Source organism: Mustela nigripes, chromosome 12, assembly GCF_022355385.1.
Source record: "Mustela nigripes isolate SB6536 chromosome 12, MUSNIG.SB6536, whole genome shotgun sequence".
NCBI lineage: Eukaryota > Metazoa > Chordata > Mammalia > Carnivora > Mustelidae > Mustela > Mustela nigripes.
Genome location: NC_081568.1, coordinates 130,994,367 through 131,016,658, shown reverse-complemented (window position 1 = coordinate 131,016,658; position 22,292 = coordinate 130,994,367). Strand labels below are relative to the sequence as shown.

Sequence of the window (22,292 nt, the reverse complement as noted above, 5' to 3'; positions counted from 1 at the left end):
TAAGCCGGATGATTCACAGACCAATACCCCTGGGGCAAATAATACATTGTATGTTAATTTTTAAAAAATTGAGCTACCCTATGACCTGGCAATTACACTACAGGGTATTTACCCCAAAGATATAGATGTAGTGAAAAGAAGGACAATATGTACCCCAATGTTCATAGAAGCAATGTCCACAACAGCTAAATTGTGGAAAGAGCTGAGATGCCCTTCAATGGACAAATGGATAAAGAAGATGTGGTCCATATATACGATGGAATATTATTCAGCTGTCAGAAAGGATGAACACCCAACTTCTGCATCAACATGGATGCAACTGGAGGAGATTATGCTGAGTGAAATAAGTCAAGCTGAGAAAGTCCATTATCATAGAGTTTCACTTACTTGTGGAAATAAGGAGTAACATGGAGTACATTAGGAGAAGGAAAGGAAAAGTGAAGGGGGTGCGCTAATTGGAGGGGGAGACAAACCATGAGAGACTATGGACTTTGAGAAACAAATTCAGGGTTTTAGAAGGGAGGGGGGTGGGGGGAGAGCTGAGTCTGGTGGTGGGTATTAAGGAGAGCATGTATTGCATGGGGCACTGGGTGTTATATGTAAACAATGAATCTTGGAACACTACATCAAAAACTAATGATGTATTATATAGTTACTAACATAACACAATAAAAACAAGAATAATTTTAAGCCCCCCCCAAAATGGTAACAAGTAGTGATAAAGATAAAAATTTAAAAGAAGCAAAAAAAAAAAAAACCAGCTACATACATGGGAGACCTTATAAGGCCATCAGCAGATTTTTCAGCAGAAACTTTACAGGCCAGAGAGGAGTGGCATGATATATGCACAGTGTTGAAAGGGAAAAATCTGTAGCCAAGAGTACTATATCCACCTAGGCCATCATTCAGAATATAAGGGTAGATAAAGGGTTTCCCAGACAAAGGGAAGTTAAAGGAATTCATCACTACTAAACCAGCCCTACAAGAAATGTTAGAATGGACATTTTGAGTAGAAAGGAAAAGATATAAGAAGAAAAAGTAGAAAGCACAAAAGCAGTAAAAGTAAGTGTATAAAAATCAGTGAAGGGACTCACAACATAAAAGGTTGTAAAGTATGGCACCATATACCTAAATGTGGGGGTGGTGCTTGTGGGAGTAAAAAGGGGTTCAAACTTAAATGACTATCCACTTAATATAAACTGCTCTATGCAGATGTGACATAGAAACATAATGTTAACCACAAATCAAAAACCAGTAATAGATATACAAGAAATAAAGAGAAGAGATCCAAGTGTATCACTAAAGAAAGCCAGCTTATTGTAAGAGGAGAAAGCAAGGGAAGAAAGGACAGAGAAAAGCTACAAAAACAACCACAAAACAAGTAACAAAATGGCAATAATACATACCTATCAATAATTACTTTAATGCAAATGGACTAAATTCTCCAATCAAATGTCATAGGGTGAAGGAATGGATAAAAAAGCAATACCTATCTATATGGTGCCCATAAGAGACTCATTGCAGACCTAAAGACATATGTAGATTGAAAGTGAGGGGATGGAGAAACATTTATGATGCAAATGGATATGAAAAGAAAGACAAAGTAGCAGTATTTATATCGGACAAAAAATACCTTATTTTTTTTTTAATATTTTATTTATTTATTTGACAGAGAGAAATCACAAGTAGACAGGCCAGCAGAAGGGGCGGGGGAAGCAGGCTCTCTCCTGAAACAGAGAGCCCGATGTGGGCCTCGATCCCAGAACCCTGAGATCATGACCTGAGCTGAAAGCAGAGTCTTAACCCACTGAGACACCCAGGTAGCCCCAAGAGACTTTAAAATAAAGACTATACCTAGAGAAAAAGAAGGAGACTATATAATTATAAAGGGGACAATCAACAACACAAGAAACAACAGCTCTTGGTGAGGATGTGGAGAAAGGGGAATCCTCTTGCATGGTTAGTGGGAATGCAAACTGGTGCAGCCACTCTGGAAAACAGTACGGAGTTTCCTCAAGAAGTTAAAAACAGAGCTGCCCTATAACCCAGCAATTGCACTTCTAGGTATTTATCCAAAGAATACAAAAATACTAATCCAAAAGGATACAGGCACCCCAATGTGTATAGCAGCATTATTTATAACAGCCAAATTTCGGAAACAGCACAAGTGTACATAGATTAATGAATGGATAAAGAAGAGATGGTATGTGTACATATATATATGTGTACGTATGGGTATGTGTGTGTGTGTGTGTATACACACTCAGCCATAAAAAAGAACATAATCTTGTCATTTGCAACAATGTGCATAGAGCTAGAGAGTATTATGTTGAACTAAATAAGTCAGTCAGAAAAAGACAAATACTCTGTGATTTCACTCATATAAACAGAACAAATGAACAAAGGGGAGAAAAGGGTGGGGGGGTGCAAAGCAAGAAACAGATTCTTAACTATATAGAACAAATGGTTAGCAGAGGGACGGTGGGTGGGGGAATGGGTGAAATAGGTGATGAGGATTAGGGAAGGCACTTGTGATGGGCACCTAGTGTTGTATGGAAGTGTTGAATACTATATTGCACACATGAAATTAATATTACACTATATGTTAACAAGTAGAATTTAAATAAAAACTTAAAAAATATATGGAGACAAATAAAAGTGAAAATACAGTGATCCAAATTCTTTGGGAGGCAGCAAACGTGGCTTTAAGAAGGAAGTTTAGAGTAATACAGGAAGCATGAAATATCTCAAATAAAAAACCTAACCTAACCCTAAAGAAACTAGAAAAGGAACAAAACCCAAAACCAGTAGAAGAAGGAAATAATAAAGAGTAATGCAGAAATAAACAATATATAAACTAAAACACGCACAAACAATAGAAAAGATCAATGAAACCAGGATCTCGTTCTTTGAAAAAAATCAACAAAATTGATAAACCTTTAGCCAAACTCACCAAAAAGAGAGAGAGAGAGAGATGATTCAAACAGAATTGGAAATGAAAGAGGATAAATGACAACTGATACCACATAAATACAAAGGATAAGAAAATATCATGAAAATTATATGCCAACAAAGTCAACAACCTGAAAGAAATAAATTCCTAGAAACATATCATCTTGCAAAAGAGGAAGAAATACAAAATTTGAACAGACTGATTACTAGCAATCAAAAGACTCTAAACTGGGGCGTCTGGGTGGCTTAGTCAGTTGAGCATCTGCCTTTGGCTCAGGTCATGATCTTGGGGTCCTGGGATGGAGCCCTGCTTTTGGGTCCCTGCTCAGCAAGGGAGTCTGTTTCTCCCTCTCCCTCAGCCCCTTTCCTGCTCATGCCTTCTCTCTCCCAAATAAGTAAAAATCTTAAAAAACAAACAAACAAAAACTCTGAATAAACAAAACTCCAGGACTAGATGGCTTCATCAGTGAATTCCACTGAATATTTATTTATTTATTTAAAAATTTTTATTTATTCATTTGTCACAGAGAGATATCACAAGTAGGCAGAGAGGCAGGAAGAGAGGGGGGAAGCAGGCTCCCCGCTGAGCAGAGAGTCCAATGTGGGGCTCGATCCCAGGATCCTGAGATCATGACCTGAGCTGAAGGCAAAGGCTTAACCCACTGAGCCACCCAGGTGCCCCTCCACTGAACATTTTTTTTTTTTAAGAATTTATTTACTTACTTGACAGACAGAGATCACAAGTAGGCAGAGAGGCAGGCAGAGAGAGAGGAGGAAGCAGAGAACCCAATGTGGGGCTCGATCCCAGGACCCTGGGATCATGACCTGAGCCAAAGGCAGAAGCTTTAACCCATTGAGCCACCCAGGCGTCCCTCCGCTGAACGTTTAAAGAGTTCATACTTAAGCTTCTCAAACTGTTCCAAAAAAAAAAAAAAAATAGGAAAAAAAGGAAAGCTTCTAAATTCATTCTATGAGGCTAACATTACACTGATCCCAAGACCAAGGACAGTACAATAAAAGTACAGGCCAATAGCTGATGAACACAGATGCAAAAATCTTCAACAACAACAAAATATTAGCAAACCAAATCCACCAATATGTTAAAAAAAATCAACCACTATGATCACGTGGGATTTATTTCTGGGATGCAAGGTGGTTCAATATTTATAGATCAATCAATGTGAGACATCACATCAAGACAAAGAATAAAATCCATATGATTATTTCAATAGATGCAGAAAAAGCACTTGCCAAAGTATAATCCAACACAGTAGATTTAGAGGGAACATATCTCAATTAATAAAGGCCATTTATGAAAAACCCACAGATAATATCATACTCAACACTGGGGAAACACTGAGGTCTTTTCCCCTAAGCACAGTAAGATACCATCACAACTGTCAGAATGGCCAAAAGAAAAACACAAGAAACAAGTTCTGGTGAGACTGTGGAGGAAAAGGCACTCTTTTGCACTGCTAGTAGGAATGCAAACTGGTGTGCCATTGTAGAAAATAGTATGGAAATTCCTAAAAAAAATTACCAACAGAATTATAGATCCAGTAAACTCACTATGTGGTATTTACCCAAAGAGTATAAGAACTCCTATGTTTAGTGCAGCATTATATTATACAAACACACACACACACACACACACACACACACACACACAAAGTGGACTGTTACTACGCCATATAAAAGAATGAAATCTTGCCATTTGCATTAACTATGGAGAACAAACTAATGGTTACCAAAGGAGAGGTGGGTGAGGGGATAGATGAAATAGGTGAAAGGAATTAAGAGTACAGTCCTCATGATGAACACTGAGCAATGCACAGAATTGTAAAATTGCTAAATTGTATACCTGAAAATAATATAACACTGTCAATTATACTAGAATTAAAAAATAAATAAATAGGTACAATTTAAAAAATAATTGTTAAGCACAACATTTAGGCGAACAAAATACTTCTTCAAATTAAACTTGTAAGCTAGCACAAACCACCATGGTCATGGAATAAATCCCCAAAGTTTGCCTGATGGGATTTTTCAGGGCCCAGCAAATGATGGAGGATAGGGAGAAAGGGGGGAAAAAATCTGTTACAGGGAGCTTGGGAGGACCTATTGATGCACTGTGCTAGGCCAGACAGGTAAATCATGCCTGATTTGTAAGTGGTTTGGTCATCCCGTTATATATATAGAAATAAATTAAAGAAACCCAAATATTGATATGTCAAATTTATGGAGCTTATTCATCTCAGATCCTGGAGTGCCCAAAGCTGAAAAAAGATTGTTGCATTTATGTCAAGTTGCTTTTAGACTTCTGCATTTTACTTCATGGGTTACCTGGAAAGATGAATCACTGTTTTGCCAGTGAGCATCTTCAAACAAAGAGGAGAATAAGATTGACATCACTGTTCAGATCCATTAGTCAAACTACAGTGGCTCTGGACAGGCAGTTTCCAAAATACATCAGCCTCATTTATACCCAACAGCAACAACAGATAGTAGGCATTTTTCTACTGTGGCACGAGGCTCCCAAATACAAAGACAGAAAGTGGTTTTTGACACACACTGCTTTTAGGAAAAAGATTGGAAGTGGGAGGTAAAATAACAGAGTAAATGTCTATATCCTAATGATTACAGAGAGGAAAGAAAAACTCGACTTCACTTAAGGGCTAGATTAAAATCACTGAGGGAACAAAAGAATACAGCAGGAAGTCAACTGGTATGATAAACAGTGATCTCAAAAGCTATGCCACTTAGGTCTAAATGTGCCTAAGGAAGTAGAAGATTCTGCTTATTCTTGACAATTTTTGTTCCAATAATATCATCCCACTGTTTATTGGTTTTAAGTAGTTCATTCCTTGTAGTTCGGGCATCCTGCATACCATAACATTATTAACTGGGATTCTGATAATATACTATCTAAAAATGAAAGAAAAATATACTATCTAAAAATGAAAGAATAATTTAACTTTTCCTGGTCACTGATGCACTGAGCAGAATGTATGTTTTACGTGTTTTTAACCTAGATTAATCTAGGCTTCTACTATTGGGGTGAAATATGCCAGCTGAGAGTAAATCTGATTTCTTATTACTGTAGAAAAATAATATGTTATTTATTTGCACATGTAATGGTTAGTGTGGCAGGTAATATGTTCATGATCTCACTTAGGTTTTAATTCTCACATCAAAATTTCAACTAAGTCATGACATTTCATTTCTGCTTTTACATCTGAGGAAAAAACAAGATACAAAGAAGTTAAAAATTAGCTCAAAATCAGACATTTTAGAGGTGGAACATCCAGAATATGCTCTTCAGTCTTCCTGGCCCTAAACTATGCATTTTCCACTCATCTACACTGACCGAAGGAAGAGAGAGTCAGCGCTGACAGATGAGAGAACTGTTCTAAATGTGATAGTTAACATTCAACCATTTGTGATAGCATACAACTAAGGCAGGCAGGCCACATGAAAAGAATTCCCTTTGTAGAGCCCATACTACTAGCCTAAGGGCAAGGATTATTTTGCATGTGTTCCCACCTTCACTCCACAAAGTACACGACTTAGGGGTCTTTCACCAAAAGCAATCAGATGAATGTGCATTGATCAAATATCAGTGTCCATACATGTGGGGAGTCCTGGGAGAGTAGACTAACCCTTGGATTGGGAGTGTGTACAAAATTCTGTAGTGGCTTTAGAATATCTAGAAAGGATGGTCCTAGGGGTAGCCACGTGATTTAAAAAAAAGTAAAGGAAAGACCAACTGGGAGAATTTGTCTTGAATCTGCACTTACAGGAGAAGAATAGTTTGTGTTTAATACATGTTGCTTTAGAGTCACTTTGGGGCTGGTGTATATCACAAAGTGCTAAAATGCTTCAGAGCCCACATCCTACTCTAGTGACTTAAAAGGAAGAGCGTTGGGGGAAATCACAGGATATGGGGGCTGGGGAGGACAGCTGCAGGGGAACTTGGAGATGGCTTTCAGATTAGCAGTCGTGAGTTTGGACTGATTTTGCATGAAGGATGAAGTGGGTATTGGGAGAGAAATGGACAAGGCCTGAGAAGGTCTTCACATACGGTTAGCATTATCTCCAGGGATGGAGTAAAGGTGGAAGCAGAAAGAGCACCGTGGTTGGTTGGCAGTGGTTCAAGTTACTGAGCCTGAGCAGGACTCTCACAGAGACAGATGGCCAACTGTGCATTGTGGAGAAATCAGAGGAGCACTGAGGCCAAGAAGCAACCAAATGGAATTTTGGCAAAGTGTAAATCAGTAGTGAGGGGATAAAAGCGATACCTGAGGGAAATATGCTGTTTTAGCAGTCTAAGTGAGTCTGGGGCCAAGGGGACTCGAAATTATTTCTCTTCTCCGTGCCTCATTTTCTTTACAAAATCCATCCATCCTCCTCCACAAGCATTAAAAAAAAATTAATCAATAAAACAATCTTGGATTTTCTGTGACCTCAGTATCTCCCAGAGATTGAGCCTACTTTCTGTGGGTTTAAAAGAAAAAACAAAAAGCATGTTTGATAACAAAGTTTTGGAGCAGCGTTAACAAACAGGAGGCTGGAGGCTCTGAAGGCTCCTTCTCATCTGCATGCCACCACTGCTCACTGTTACAAGAATGCAGCTTTACACCTTCCTCTGGACGTATCCTTATCCCTGCCGACAGCAGGATTAATGGCTGTGCTCAGAAGAAAGTCAGCTGTCACAAAAAGTTTACTTCCTATAGTTGTCTTTCCTTTCTTTGTGCTGTGTAAGCTTTTTCCACCCCCCTCCCCTTTTCTGGATTAAATGGTGTGTTGTTCAGAATTCTTCATAGCAAACCACAGAACCTGCTAGATCAAGCAGAACTAGCAGGGAAGAACTACAGTGTATAGGTAGTTCATACAATGTTTGGAAGACTGAGGAAAAGGCTCTAGCCTCCATGTCAACATTGTGTAATGGAACACATAGATTCTGCCACGCCAGAAGCCACTACCCTAACTGCCAACACTAGAACCATGTGGCTTTTGTTCTTATTTTTAAAATTATTTGTTAATTTATAATAATTACTCTGACAGGTATATAGCTTATATTCTTGCTGTCTTACCCAACAACTCTAGTGACTATAGTTATTGTTCATTGGAGAATTTCTATGAAACGGGAAGAAATCTCATATTTAGAGTTCTGAAGAGAGATTAAGAAATAATTTTGACTCTCCTGGCTTAAGGTAGCCTAGTGGAGGCATAAATCTGACATTTTCAGTATGTGGACATGTTCTGTGACTACATCTTCTTAGGAGCTTTACAAACTCATTTAGCACATTCCTCAGAAAGAAACTAAATCAAAGTAATTGGTATATGGTATTGGGTTTCATGGATTATGAAGTGGCCTCTACAGTCTGACAGGAGGAAGAAGCAAGGGAGGCTGTGAGCTCTGTGACACCAGCCATGGACTCGGCTCATTCCCTCAAACCTACAGCTGCCTTGGGCACCTCAAACCTGCGTGCAACCAACCACCTGGAGTCTGTGACTCAAGGTCAGAAGCTATCACCTTACAAAGGTGTTAGAAGAAAGCAGTTCAGTTCAATGCCTAAAAAATATTGAAACAAGGATTAAGAAGATCCTTAGAAAAAGATTAAGACCCATTTTTTTTCAAGGGAGAGTAAGACTTATTTTTTAGAATTAGTTATTGTTAAATATAGTAAAATCCCCTTTTGAGAGATAAAAGTCAAAAGAATGAATATAAGTTCAGAAGAAAAAGCAACCGTATGAAACTTAATCCTAAAGATGTTATTTGTTTCAGACACTTAACCTCAGTATCATTAGGCTAAAAGAACAATGACCTGCCCCAGACAAAAGCACTGATAACACTTTGGCTTAAATAAAAGAGAGTCTAGGGGTGCCTGGGTGGCTCAGTTGGTTAAACACCCAATTGTTGGTTTTGGCTTGGGTCATGATCTTACGGGATGTGTGACGGAGCCATGCATCAGAGGGGGGAGACTGCTTCAAGATTCTCTCCCTCTAACTCTCCCCACGCTCATGCACAGGTGGGTGCTCTCTTAAAAATAAATAAATAAATCTTTAAAAAATTAGGTAGTCTATTTTTAACCAATCATAAATTTATAGAGGGCTTCTTGAGGGCTCAGAGCACTTGGTCTATATCTTTAAGATACTTTACTTTTGGAGGGAAAGAAGATTAACATACACGAAACCACTAGCAAAAGAAAAGGCAAGAAATAAATTGTAGTTCATACTTGAGAGCCAGAGTGATAAGCGACAGGCAAAACTTGACACTATAGGACACATTCAAGTCGCACATTAGATCACAATTTATTGTGATCAGTGTCTGAAAGACCTGAACTTCATGCTCTTCCCAAAGCAGTCATTCAGAGATAACTTACTGAATATTTAGGCATTGCCTTCATGGTAAAATAACTTTCTAAGGTTGAAAAACAAGAGGTAGAAGGGAAAAGAATTCAATCACCTATCACTCTCAATATGACTGCCATCTTTATAATGACAGTATCAATTTCTAGAAACCTCTTCAAGCAAGGACTTTGATCCCAAGTATCTCTTTTACTCTTTCTTAAGTCTTCACCTGATAGAGTGACATCATGGGGTTATTTTACACCTCTGAACAAAGATCTATGGCCTTGATTCAAAGATATAAAAGAGGAATTCAGTAGGAATAGTTGCTTTTATACTTTCCAGAGGTTGCTCTCATTCCTTGACTCACGACCTTGTATCCCTCCCATCTCTCCTTCTGTTACCCGATCTCCGTTTTTTCTAATACTGACCTTCTGCTTTCTTCTCATAAGAATCTTCGGGATTCCAGTGATAACCCAGGATAGTCTCTCCACCTCAAGAGCCTTAGTTTAATTACATTTGCCAATTTCCTTTTGCCATGGAAGGTAAAATATTCATGGGCTCTTGGGATTAAATATGGATATTTTAAGGGGGCCATTATTCAACCTACCATACTAGGCACCACTAACCATTTATGACCTTGGTCTTTCTCTTACTGAACTTTGTTATATACACTAGCAATAATTTTGACTTGAATTTTTCTTTGTGAGTGTAAGATTGTGGATCCGTTTTTTTCCTTTTACACAGATTTGTAAGTAACTGTGGAAGGGCAGCATTTTCTAGGATAGAAACAGATGAGAGCCATCATCTCCTTGCAGCAGTGGGAAAATAAAAATGGGAGAGGTGACGATGTTAGCTAAAGCTTGGGAATAGGGTAACTTGAAAATGGTGTATTAATTAAATGGTGTTTAATTAATAAAATGCTTGGAGATAATTTGTGGATTTCATTTACTAGACTGCACCTGTCCCTTTTTCTGTGAATTATTAAGAGGTGACAGTCCATAGAAATACACAGCCTCTTTTATGGTGAACTGTGTTCACCTGAAGTGATAAGTTACTGAGAGAAGAAAATACTATCAATAATAGTTTTATATTTTTAAAACAATAATTTCCTCTTAGTCCAGACAGAAGCAACATGCTGTGCAAAATTATACATCATGTAGCAACAGCTGAGAAGTCAACATATATCATTATCAATGCCGCCTCTATAAAAGCCCCCCAAATTACCATATCTAACAATAATTTCTACTTTAATAAAGAGAAAAGGGGACACAGGAAGAAACCAACTTATTCTTACAAATGGTTGGTTTAACACATAGTGAACAAATTGATGTGTAAATTGGCTTTGATGAATGCTTGTGTTAAATGTGGTTATTTATTATGAGTTCCATTATATAAATTGGTTGCAAAATTATAACAAATGTTCTTTATTAATCTTACCTTCTCTGTGGCTAGAGAATGACTCAAGGCAATTATCTTTCATGGACTTCAGCATCATTAGTGCTGATGCGCTGAGGAGGGCAGACAAGTTCTAATAATACACAGAAAAGAGAAACATGCCTTTTCTTTGCTTCTTACATGGAGAGGTGTTATCTCTCAATACAGTTTTCCTTCATCTCCAATTAAATCCTTCAAGTTGTTAGCTTCTGGTATTTTTGCAGTAACAGCAGCTGTAGGTATAAGAAATATCTTCCATATTATGTTCTTTATGGTATGACATTTGAAATTTAAACAGATGGCATAAATTCTGGTCTTCAGGAACTCAGAGTTTGCCTAAGATGGCACAGGTGTTCTCAGGCCACATTTGGCTACTTGGTAGGGGCTTCAAGCATTTGCTCTATGGTCCAGTGACAGATTGTAGAACTGTCTTACTGTTTTCCTCTTCAACATGGGATATAAATAACTTGAAGATAGTAGCTTTCTGGGAAAGGAAAGAAAGTAGTTCTTCCAAGAACACTTTCATGGCTTAATACTCAACCAGAATTAAAGAGTTAAAGAGTTATCCCAGTAGATGACCTGGAGCTATCTCTTAGTTATCAGGGGCCATTTTTGTTATGTTTTTGTTCAGTTCCCTGCTTCTCATCTTCCTCTCCTCTATAAGACTGTTGTTGCCCTTTAGCTCTTCTTACATCCTTAAGGTGGGGGAGGGGGACCAAAAGTAAAAAAAAAAAAAAAAAAAAAAAAGAACTCATTCTGTTAATTATGTATCTCTAATGAAAGATTGAGGGTAGAGTTAAATGTTGCAGGTGGGAAGGTGCTTATAATTCATGATTACATAAAATAACAAAAATACCAGTGCAAATTTGTCATCTGGAGAAATCACAGTCAGATGGTATGCCTGCATTTTTCATTAATGAATATTTATTGAGCTCCAGTGATGTGCTAGCCCCTCAACTGGGTGCTGGGTGCAAAAGGTTAGGGGTGGGAGATAGAGAAAGAGTAAGTCTATTGCACCAGAAACTAACCAGAAAACTGGTACTAAAACACTTGTCTCTTCTTGATGCCAACTGTTAATCACTGACATGAAAATAAGTTAGAATTAGGTTCAGCAATAAAAGAGAATACCCCACAAACTAAAGAGGATAGATGCTATATTTATATTTTTCTCTCACATAGGTGAATATCTGCATAGATAAAGTGCTATATGAGGTTCCTTTTATTTCATTATACTACCTGGTATGGCCTTTTTTCCTAAATTTACTTTATGGTGCAAGATGGTCACATCAGTTTCAGATCTCATGTTTGCATCTGAGTCAGCAGAACAAGGAAAAGAAAGAAGGGCATGCCCCCTTCCTTTTATTTACTGGAAGTTGCACAACTTCCATGTACATGTAATTGGCCAGTTCTAGGCATAAGAGAGGCCAGGAAACATTCCAACTGCTCACATGCTCAGCTAAATACTGTGTGTTCTAAGACTTTCAGTTTCTGCTCAGGATGTAGAATGCTGCAAAGATCATTGTTTTTGCACTTAAAACAATAACAACAGCAGGAGCAAGAAAAACACCAACAATTTGAAAATTCATAACTTTCCTTGAATCCAGCAGAGAAGTTATGACTACCAACTAATCTGAAATCTAAGGAAAACACATCCAACAAGAGTTAGGATATGAGGATTTGCTTACGTGGGATAGATGTTATATGTCACAAGTAAGAACTCAATTAATCCTTTTTTTTTTTTTTAAAGATTTTATTTATTAATTTGACAGAGAAATCACAAGTAGATGGAGAGGCAGCCAGAGAGAGAGAGAGGGAAGCAGGATCCCTGCTGAGCAGAGAGCCCGATGCGGGACTCGATCCCAGGACTCTGAGATCATGACCTGAGCCGAAGGCAGCGGCATAACCCACTGAGCCACCCAGGCGCCCAATTAATCCTTTAATGAATTGCTAAAGACCTATTGTAGTCTGGCAAAGGTATTGAAAACCCCTCGACCATACAAGCACAAAGAGAACTTGCATTCATCATAGGATTCTTTTCTGCAAAAGACCTGGTATATTCATACAACAAGACTAAAAGTATGTCCCTTATCATGCAGGTCTTGAGAAATAAGGGCACTGGGGCAAAAGCACAGTCATTCTCCCCTGTAATTCTATGAAATAAAGGGTTTAAACTTTTAGAGGGAGAGAAAAAAACCTGATGCCCTAAGGCATTGGTGAAAACCCATGATGCTGGGGAAGGGAATAAAACAAAACCTTATACACTTGAAAGAGGGATTAAAATGCCTGCTGGGACCAGACCTACAGCTGAGAGTGGATAAGATAATGGAGAAAGACCTATCCTCAAGACTCAGAAACACAGTATCTTCTTAGGACTGATACTTAAACAAAACAACAGTAGTCTACAGATTGAAGAGGGGCAAGAGCAAGCAGAGAGAACTTTTTGAGGCATAATACAAGGGAAGACCTGAAACTGAGGATGGAAGAGATCACAAAAACCATCTGGCAAACCAGGCCACATGTTAAACAGTAGTCCTGAATGATCTGAAGTCCGTGTTATACTGAGAGTAATTCTAGTGACAACTCCAAAATCCAGCTAAACTCATAACAATAATAACCCAACTACTCCCACCACACATACAAAGACATAGACACAGACAAAAAAAAAAAAAAAAAAAAAGGCAGCCTAGAAAAAGGACAGATATATCCATTTCCAGGTCTCAAAATTTTTTTCCCCAGACTCTTTTGTCCTGTACAAGATGGCCAGGTTCATCTTTTAACAAAAAAACTGTAAGATATATAAAGCAAAGGAAAGCAACCTTCTGTCGAGAGACAAAGCAATCAATAGAATCTGACTCAGATATGATACTAATGTTAGAAATATCTATTTGAAGGGCATCTAGGTGGCTCTGTTGGTTAAGCAACTGCCTTTGACTCAGGTCACAATCTCAGGGTCCTGGGATCCAGAATGGTTTCTCTGCTTAGTGAGGAGCCTGCTTCTCCCTCTTTTTCTGCCTACTGCTCTGCCTACTTGTGCTCTCTCCCTCTTTGCCAAATAAATAAATAAAATCTCTTTTAATAAAAGAAATCTCTATTTGAGAAAATAAATACCAATACAGTAAAAGCTCTAGAGGAAAAGGTGAACAAGATGATGGATTAAATAAGTAATTCAGCAGAGAGAGTAAATGAAAGAAATGAATATAAATTCTGGATATGAAAAGCACAGTAACAAAGAATGCATTCGATGGGCTTATCAGAGATTTGATATAGCTGAGTAGAAGAAACAGTGAAGTTGAAGATGAGTCAGTATAAATGACTTAATCTAAAACACGAGAGAGAGAGAGAGAGGAGAAATGAACAGAGAGCATAGCTAATATTTGAACAAATAGTTTTTGAAAATTTTCCAAAACTAATGGCATACACAAAATGACAGATCCAAAGTAGTTCAGGTGAGAGAACATCAAGCAGGATAAATACAAAACAAACAAACAAACAAATAAACAAGCAGGCAAACAAACCAAGACACCTGGGATATTATATTCCAACTGCTGAAAACCAAAGACAAAGAGAAAATCTTGAAGGTAACAAGAAATAAAGAATATATTTCATACAGAGGGGAAAATACATAGAAGAACTATAGGCTTCTCATGAGAAACTATTCAGACTGGAAGGAAAAGGAGTTCCATTTTTTTATGTGATGAAAGTAAAAAAAAGATCTTGTCAACTCTGAATTCAATGTTTAGTTAAAACATATTTTTCAAAAGCAAAAAAGAAATAAAGGCTCCTGAAGCAAAAAAGGAGCAAATGAATGGCATGAGGATCCATGGAGGAAATGTTCAAAGAAAGTCTTGAGGTAGAAGGAATAGGCTACTCAATAGAACAGAGGTCTGTACAAAGCAAAGAAATGGACTAGAAATATATTAGATGTAGATAAAGATCATTTTGTCTTATTTTTTAATTGGTCATAAAAGAGAAAAAACTGTCTAAGGCAAACATAATAACAACGTATTGCATATTTATAGCATATATAAAGGTAAAATAAAAAAATTAAATTAAATTAAAAATAGCACAGAAAATGAAAGGAAAGAATTGGGAATATATTGTAAGGACTTCTCACTATTGTGCAGTGGTAATAAATTATGTGATGTATATTATGAATTATAAGGCAACTGATAAATTATTAAAAAGGGGTATAAACAATAAATGGACAGTGGTGATAAAATGGGATAACAAAACTTTTTTAAAAGGCAGGAAAAGATGGAGCGGAAAGGTGAGTTGGGGGAAATCAGAGGGGGAGACAAACCATGAGAGACTGTGGACTCTGAGAAACAAACTGAGGGTTTTGGAGGGGAGGGGGGTGGGAGTTTGGGTGAGCCTGGTGGTGGATATTATGGAGGGCATGTATTGCATGGAGCACTGGGTGTGGTGCATAAACAATGAATGCTGGAACACTGAAAGAAATAAAATAAAATGGTAAAAAAAGCAAGAAAAGAGGGAAAAGGAACAAAGAACAGACAGAACAAATAGAAAATAGCTAGACAGATGATAGTTTTTAATCCACATGTATCAATAAGACATTAAGGGTAAACTGTCTAAAAACATGAACTAAAAGACCAAAAAAATAGTGTTTCATTGGATTAAAAAAGCAAGTTGTTTTTTTAAAAAAAATATTATATTTATTTGACAGAGAGAAAGAGAGAGAGCACACAAGCAGGGGGAGCGGCAGACAGAAGGAAAGGAAGAAGCAGGTTCCCCACTGAGCAGGGAGCCCAACATGGGGCTTGATCCCAGGACCCTGGGATCATGACCCGAGCCAAAAGCAGACACTTAGGCATCTGAACCACCCAAGTGTCCCCCAAAAAACAAGTTCTAATTATATGCTATCTGTGGTAAATCATTCTTAGTTACAAAAACACAGATAGGCTAAGAGGAAAAAAAGATATGTAAATACTAATCAAAAGAAAGCTAAAGTAGCTATATTAATATTAGCAGAAAGAAGTATTACCCAGAATCAACAAATATATTACATCAATAAATACATGGTGATAAAGAATTCATTCTTCAAGAATTGGATATTTATGTACCTGATAACAAAGCTACAAAATATATGAAGCAAGAGTCCAAAAGGCTAACTAGAAGAGCAGACATGGCAATGTGAGCTCTTTAGCAATGCTCCAATTGGGCTAACAATGCACATGCTACAGGAACCGTATGCAAGAGACGCAAGGACATGCAGCAAGATCAGTATATCCTTAAGCATGCAACCTCTGCATGTTTCTTCAATCCATCACAATCCCTTTTCCACTTCATTTATCACTCTATCCCTGCCCAAACCCCTGCAAACTCCACCTCAGTAATTCTTATCCTTCCAGGATTGTAAGTGCAGTGCCATTGGTCACACTTTTATCTGATGTAATCTCTCAATAAATAGTATAATAATGTAACAATAAATACCTACATAATCTCTAAATTAACACCTTGAAGATCAACACCTGTTCTTCTGACAATTTCATCTAATTCTACTGAATCAATGGACTCTATTTTATTAAGAAAATATAACATTTGCAATATCCTTTAATATGCTTGAGCACAGAATTATAATCTCTCTTCCAAAACTTCTTACCAAATTCATTTCATCATTATTATTTAACCTAAGGTCTGAGCGTTCCTCAGCACACTATTTCTTTTCCAATAGAAATGTGTATCACAGGGCACCTGGGTGGCTCATTGGGTTAAAGCCTGTACCTTTGGATCAGGCCATGATCTCAGAGTCCTCGGATCGAACCCCGCATCGGGCTCTCTGCTCAGTGGGGAGCCTGCTTCCTCTCTGTCTCTCTCTGCCTGTGTCTCTGCCTACTTGTGGTCTCTGTCAGGTAAATAAATAAAATCTTTAAAACAAAACAAAACATGTGTATCACTTCTTTCTTATCTGAGTAATATCTTTCTTTCTTATTAGATGATATGCTCTATTAGGGCATGGGGAGTCGCTGCTTTTGTGTAGCACCTAGCACTTTGGCCCAGTAAATATTTGTTCCATGAATGAATGAATAAATGCCAGGTATGAGCTACAGAGATATGTTTTTCTACCTACCCCTGACACACACACGCATGGGAGCCTCAGAACTTGCTAATAGACACGTACCAGCCTTTTTCTAGCAGCGTTTGACACAGTTATCTCCTCATTTTCATCAGATATGGCCATGCTTGTTAGCCTCGGGGCATACTTACAAGCAATGCAGCAAAAAAGGCCATCCCTGCCATGATAGTTTATTGCAAAACACGGAATAAAATAAAGCAAGCATGTAGTGCTATACATACACAAACTAACAAACAAAAGGTCTAAACCACTGTGGCATCACTGTGACAGCGGTGTCTCACAGAAACTCCGGTGGCTCTAACTCCTGTCAGAGGCAATGAACGCCTGTGGTGTGTGTATGTGTGCTGGAATGGAGCGGAGAAGAAATTGTGTCCAGTTCTTTGAAACTGTCGACAGGCGAATGGCAGATGAATCTTTCCGAAGGTGACCATTGCCAGCATGCAAATTCTCTGCTTTGCACAAAGCAGAGAGCACAAGCACCAAGCACCTTTGCCTGCACAAAGGTGGTTTGGCCTTTGTGTTAGCATGTAATTCTCACCAAAGAACATTACTACTAAAATACCACGTGAATAAAACAGTGTATTTTAAGATGAATTAGAGTCCTGAGGCCAACAGGATAGATGGAAGTGTGTTTGTGTTCCACATAACTGGGTTCTGATAGCCACCACGGGTCTTTACTTTGGTTTCCTGTCTCAGGGGTAAAGCACTCACAGGGACCATTCCAGTGCTGCCTTGACCACTCCTCATGATTAACCATGGGGTCCCGGTCACTTCAAAATTTTCCTTAATGGTTGGGGCACCTGGGTGGCTCAGTGGGGTAAGCCTCTGCCTTCGGCTCAGGTCATGACACCCGCATCGGGGTGTCTGCTCAGCAGGGGGCCTGCTTCCCCTCCTCTCTCTCTGCCTGCCTCTCTGCCTACTTGTGATCTCTCTCTCTGTCAAATAAATAAATAAAATCTTTAAAAAAATATTTTCCTTAATGGCAAAAAAACAAAACAAAAACAAAACAAAAACAAAAACCATGTTGGGATGAAAACAGAGTGCAAGAAGGATTAATAGCATATGATATGTTGGATTCATTTCAGAGTTCCCCATGCAAGAGATCTAATTTGGGGCTGGACTGCAACACTGAGCCAAGATTGATCCATCCCCAGAGAGCAGTAATAAAGGGTCACTCGCAAAGTGTGCAAGATGGCAGACTAGGACTTGTGCTCCAAACTGTCTTCATTGCGGGGAATAAAGGAAATCCTTTTGGCCAAATATCTGTTCATTGTCTTCCGTGAGGTAGGACTCTCTTGCAGCAAGATGATGTTTAAATCCTACAATTTTTATTCTTTGCTTCTCATGTTTGTTTAACAGAGATATAACCGTCATAACAAAGATATAACCGTCATGGAATGTAGGAGAGGAAAACAGCAAGAAAAGAAAGGAAGAGAAGTGGTTTAGACATATTAAAAAAAACAAAACAAAACAAACCAAAAACCTCACTTGGCTATAGGAATGGTCAGGGGAGGCACAGTCATCTTTTATTTCTTAAAGTTCTCCAAAGACAGGAAATAAGTCTCGGAAGTCAGTCCTTCTCCCTCATAGGATGACTTCTTTTCTGGCAGATAAACATACCTAACAGGATTGCTAGTGTTTGGGGTAGGGGGGTATGATTATCATAGCAGATGCTTATTCTGTAGCTGATGGAGACAGGTCTGACTTGCTCTTTACTTTTGCTGGCATTTTATTATGAATTTCACTGTGACAACAGAAAGGATGAACCTGAGCTCCTGAGCAGATATAGCCAATGGCCCATTTATTTCTAGTGTCAGTGTTTGTCTGAGTTCCAGTGGGAACATGGCAATCTTGAAACTTGTCTGATACTGGCATTTAGAAAAGAGCTGGATTCTTGCTCAATTTATACTACATCTAGTCCTTTGAAAGGCTTATTCTAATGCAAGGTCATGCAAAATGTTTGTGTGCAATTGATGTTGAATTTTTATACTAGCTGAGCTTCATTTCAGAATTCAATGCATTTGTTAAAACAAACTTTACTTTTATTTCAGCACAAACTTTGCTCCCAGAGTTATCAAGCGTCTGAGGTTTGTTTTTTGTTTTTTTTTTCCCCAAAAGAAAATGTTTTCAAGCTCATCATCCCATGGCCGTGGATATATGAGTTCTTACTCAGATACATACCATTTCAGTCTTTGCCAATGTTACGAAAAACAGAAGCCCAATCTAATTGTATCACAAATTTGTAGCTGTCTGGAAATTCTCTTTTTGATGTTTCGGACAATGAACACTCTCTCCTGTTTTGAGACTTCTTTCGACCTCTCCTTTACCCTTTTCGCTCCCATCGTGATTAAGTTCCCATGACCACCTGACTCATTCAGTGTGATATTAATCACCCTAACTCACTGCCATCCTTAAAACACCTTACTCACTCTCACCGTATCATCCCTCCTTTGCCTCCGCCTGTACACCCACATTCCGCATGCACTGCCTCAACTACCATGACTTGGAAGTTTTAGCTTCTGTTTAATTTTTATTTTCCTTTAAGAAAACTGTTATTTGCATGGTCTCCAATCCCTTTGTACAAGGTCTTCCTTTCTTTGGGGTAAGGGCCAAGTAGGGAAATAAAGAAGGTTGCTTGCATTTGGAACCCTTGACTGAAACACACAGTAACTCTTGTCCATCCGTGCAGCGCATTAAGCCAGAAAACAATTGTTCAAGCCTACCTCAGAGAAAGTTCCAGTCCAGTTGGTGATGGATCGCCAAAAGTTAATCAGACCAAGGGAGTGTGACCTGCAGGGACAAGCAGACGTTGAACAGTCAGCGTGAAAGAGACAAGATACAAATCTGATCCGGTGAATGGGAGCCCAGGGAATCTCATCAGAGGAGCTGTTGGGTTTTTGTAAACATATAGAAGAGTATTATCCTGTAATGATTTTTACGGATTTTCGTTGATTAATAGAATCTACCTGGAAAATGAGTGGCAGTAAAATTTAATCTGTCCATCTCACTTCAGTGGAATGTTAGATGAATGACGTCACCTTGGATCTGTAATCAGTATCCAAACACATTTAAAAAAGAGGGAGGAGGAGGAAGGAAAAAAAAACAACAAAACAACTGTGGTTTTTCCCCACCCCCACGTTTCACCCCCCCACCAGTAGCTAAAAAGGAAGCCTGTAAGCATACTGAAATCAGAAACATAAGTAAATGAAATTTGCCCTTTGTTATCAAGTCCCTCTTTCACAGTTCTTTTCTTTGTGTCCTTTTTTGCTTTCTCTCTTTAATTTTTTTTTTTTAGGTTTTATTTATTTATTTGAGAGACAGAGAGAGAGAGAGAGAGAGAGAGAGAGAATGAGTGGAGAAGGGCAGAGGGTGAGGAGAAAGAATCTGAAGCAGACTCCACACTGAGTGCAGAGCCCAATGCGGGGCTCAATCTCATGACTCCACCATCATGACCTGAGCTGAAACCGAGAGTCAGACACTTAACCAACTGAGTCACACAGGCATCCCTCCTTAATTTTCTTTTCAATGTGACTATGAATTGATGTCCTGATGACCGTGTCTATGCTCTACTAGCCCAGGAATCTGGGAGAAAAGAGGAAAGCATCAGATAACTGGGGGAGAGAGAAAATGATAAAATGAAGCGGGAAGTAAGAAGTATTGGTGGACAGGTGAAATTGTGCCATCTAATACTGCTTTGTCAGACTCTTCTTTGGGGTATCTTTACTCTTCCTTAAAAGGCAGCACATCATCTGCAAAGAGTGATAATTTGACTTCTTCTTTGCCGATTTGGATGCCTTGAATTTCCTTTTGTTGTCTGATTGCTGAGGCTAGGACCTCTAGTACTATGTTGAATAGCAGTGAGATATCACCTCACACCAGTCAGAATGGCTAAAATCAACAAGTCAGGAAATGACAGATGCTGGCGAGGATGCGGAGAAAGGGGAACCCTCCTACACTGTTGGTGGGAATGCAAGCTGGTGCAGCCACTCTGGAAAACAGCATGGAGGTTCCTCAAAATGTTGAAAATAGAACTGCCCTATGACCCAGCAATTGCACTACTGGGTATTTACCCTAAAGATACAAACGTAGTGATCCAAAGGGGCACGTGCACCCGAATGTTTATAGCAGCAATGTCCACAATAGCCAAACTATGGAAAGAACCTAGATGTCCATCAACAGATGAATGGATCAAGAAGATGTGGTATATATACACAATGGAATACTAAGCAGCCATCAAAAGAAATGAAATCTTGCCATTTGCGACAACATGGATGGAACTAGAGCGTATCATGCTTAGCGAAATAAGTCAAGCAGAGAAAGACAACTATCATATGATCTCCCTGATATGAGGAAGTGGTGATGCAACATGGGGGCTTAAGTGGGTAGAAGAAGAATCAATGAAACAAGATGGAATTGGGAGGGAGATAAACCATAAGTGACTCTTAATCTCACAAAACAAACTGAGGGTTGCTGGGGGGAGGGGGTTTGGGAAAAGGGGGTTGGATTATGGACATTGGGGAGGGTATGTGCTTTGGTGAGTGCTGTGAAGTGTGTAAACCTGGTGATTCACAGACCTGTACCCCTGGGGATAAAAATATATGTTTATAAAAAAATAAAAAATTTAAAAAAAAAGGCAGCACAAACAGGCTCATGATGAGTGTACATGAGATAGATTCAGGTCTCTACAGGCTGAATGCTTCATCTTTCCAGCAGAGACCTTTTCAAGAAATTTTGAGGCCATGTCCCATGATTCATCAAATGCTTTACTGCATTCCAAACCACTTTTGTTTTAGGTCAGGGAGAGAAATAGCCCCTTTTCAGAAGAGCAGAACCAGACTGTTTAGTCCTCTGGCAGCCGTTGAGACCTATACAGGGACCCGCCAGGTGACTGTGGAAGGGGCTTCCTCCCACGTGCTCCAACCCAGGGAGGTACTGGGATCACAGAGGGTCTCCAGTGGAGTGTGTGCTTGATCTTCAGCCCTGAAGAGGGACTGCACCAGATGCTGTTTCCTTCTGTACAGGGACCTACTCATTTAAGCAGCCGCCGCCAAATCTAAAGGTTAAAAAAAAAAAAAAAAAGGCAGTCATTTTCATATCCAATATTCAATATCTACTTTAATTAAAATGGATATCTATTTAAATTATTTAAAGAAGGTAGCTCTTTGATCATGAGTGCTTATTTCCAAAGACTGGAGACAGCATAACTCAGCCTCCCCAAGTCCTAATTAAAGGTGATAGCCTGAATTAGCATGCAACTACAGGCGATGTTTGTCACATCACTAGTAAAAGTAGTTTCAGTGTTCTTATTTTTTCCTACTTAAATAGATTGCTCCTTCATAAGCAGAGAGCCCAAGCTCTCCCTTCCCCAAAGAGGGTGGTGGATCTTGTTGCCGTCTGGAGGATTCCAAAAGGATATGAATGGTGATAATTATTTGGAAGTAATGAAGTAACAACTGCT

General features: G+C 38.8%; 1 long non-coding RNA gene across 3 annotated transcripts in view; it reads right to left on the bottom strand.

Moving 5' to 3' along the window:
- Nucleotides 1–10,755: 10,755 nt before the first annotated feature.
- The window catches only part of LOC132028014 (uncharacterized), a 186,518-nt gene continuing 174,981 nt past the window's right edge, over nt 10,756–22,292 (bottom strand). For all 3 annotated transcript variants that reach the window (XR_009407314.1, XR_009407316.1, XR_009407315.1), the window contains exons 5-6: nt 19,558–19,624; nt 10,756–10,973 (exon numbers count right to left, since the gene is read on the bottom strand). This is a non-coding gene — a long non-coding RNA (uncharacterized LOC132028014). The remainder of the gene's footprint in view (nt 10,974–19,557; nt 19,625–22,292) is intronic.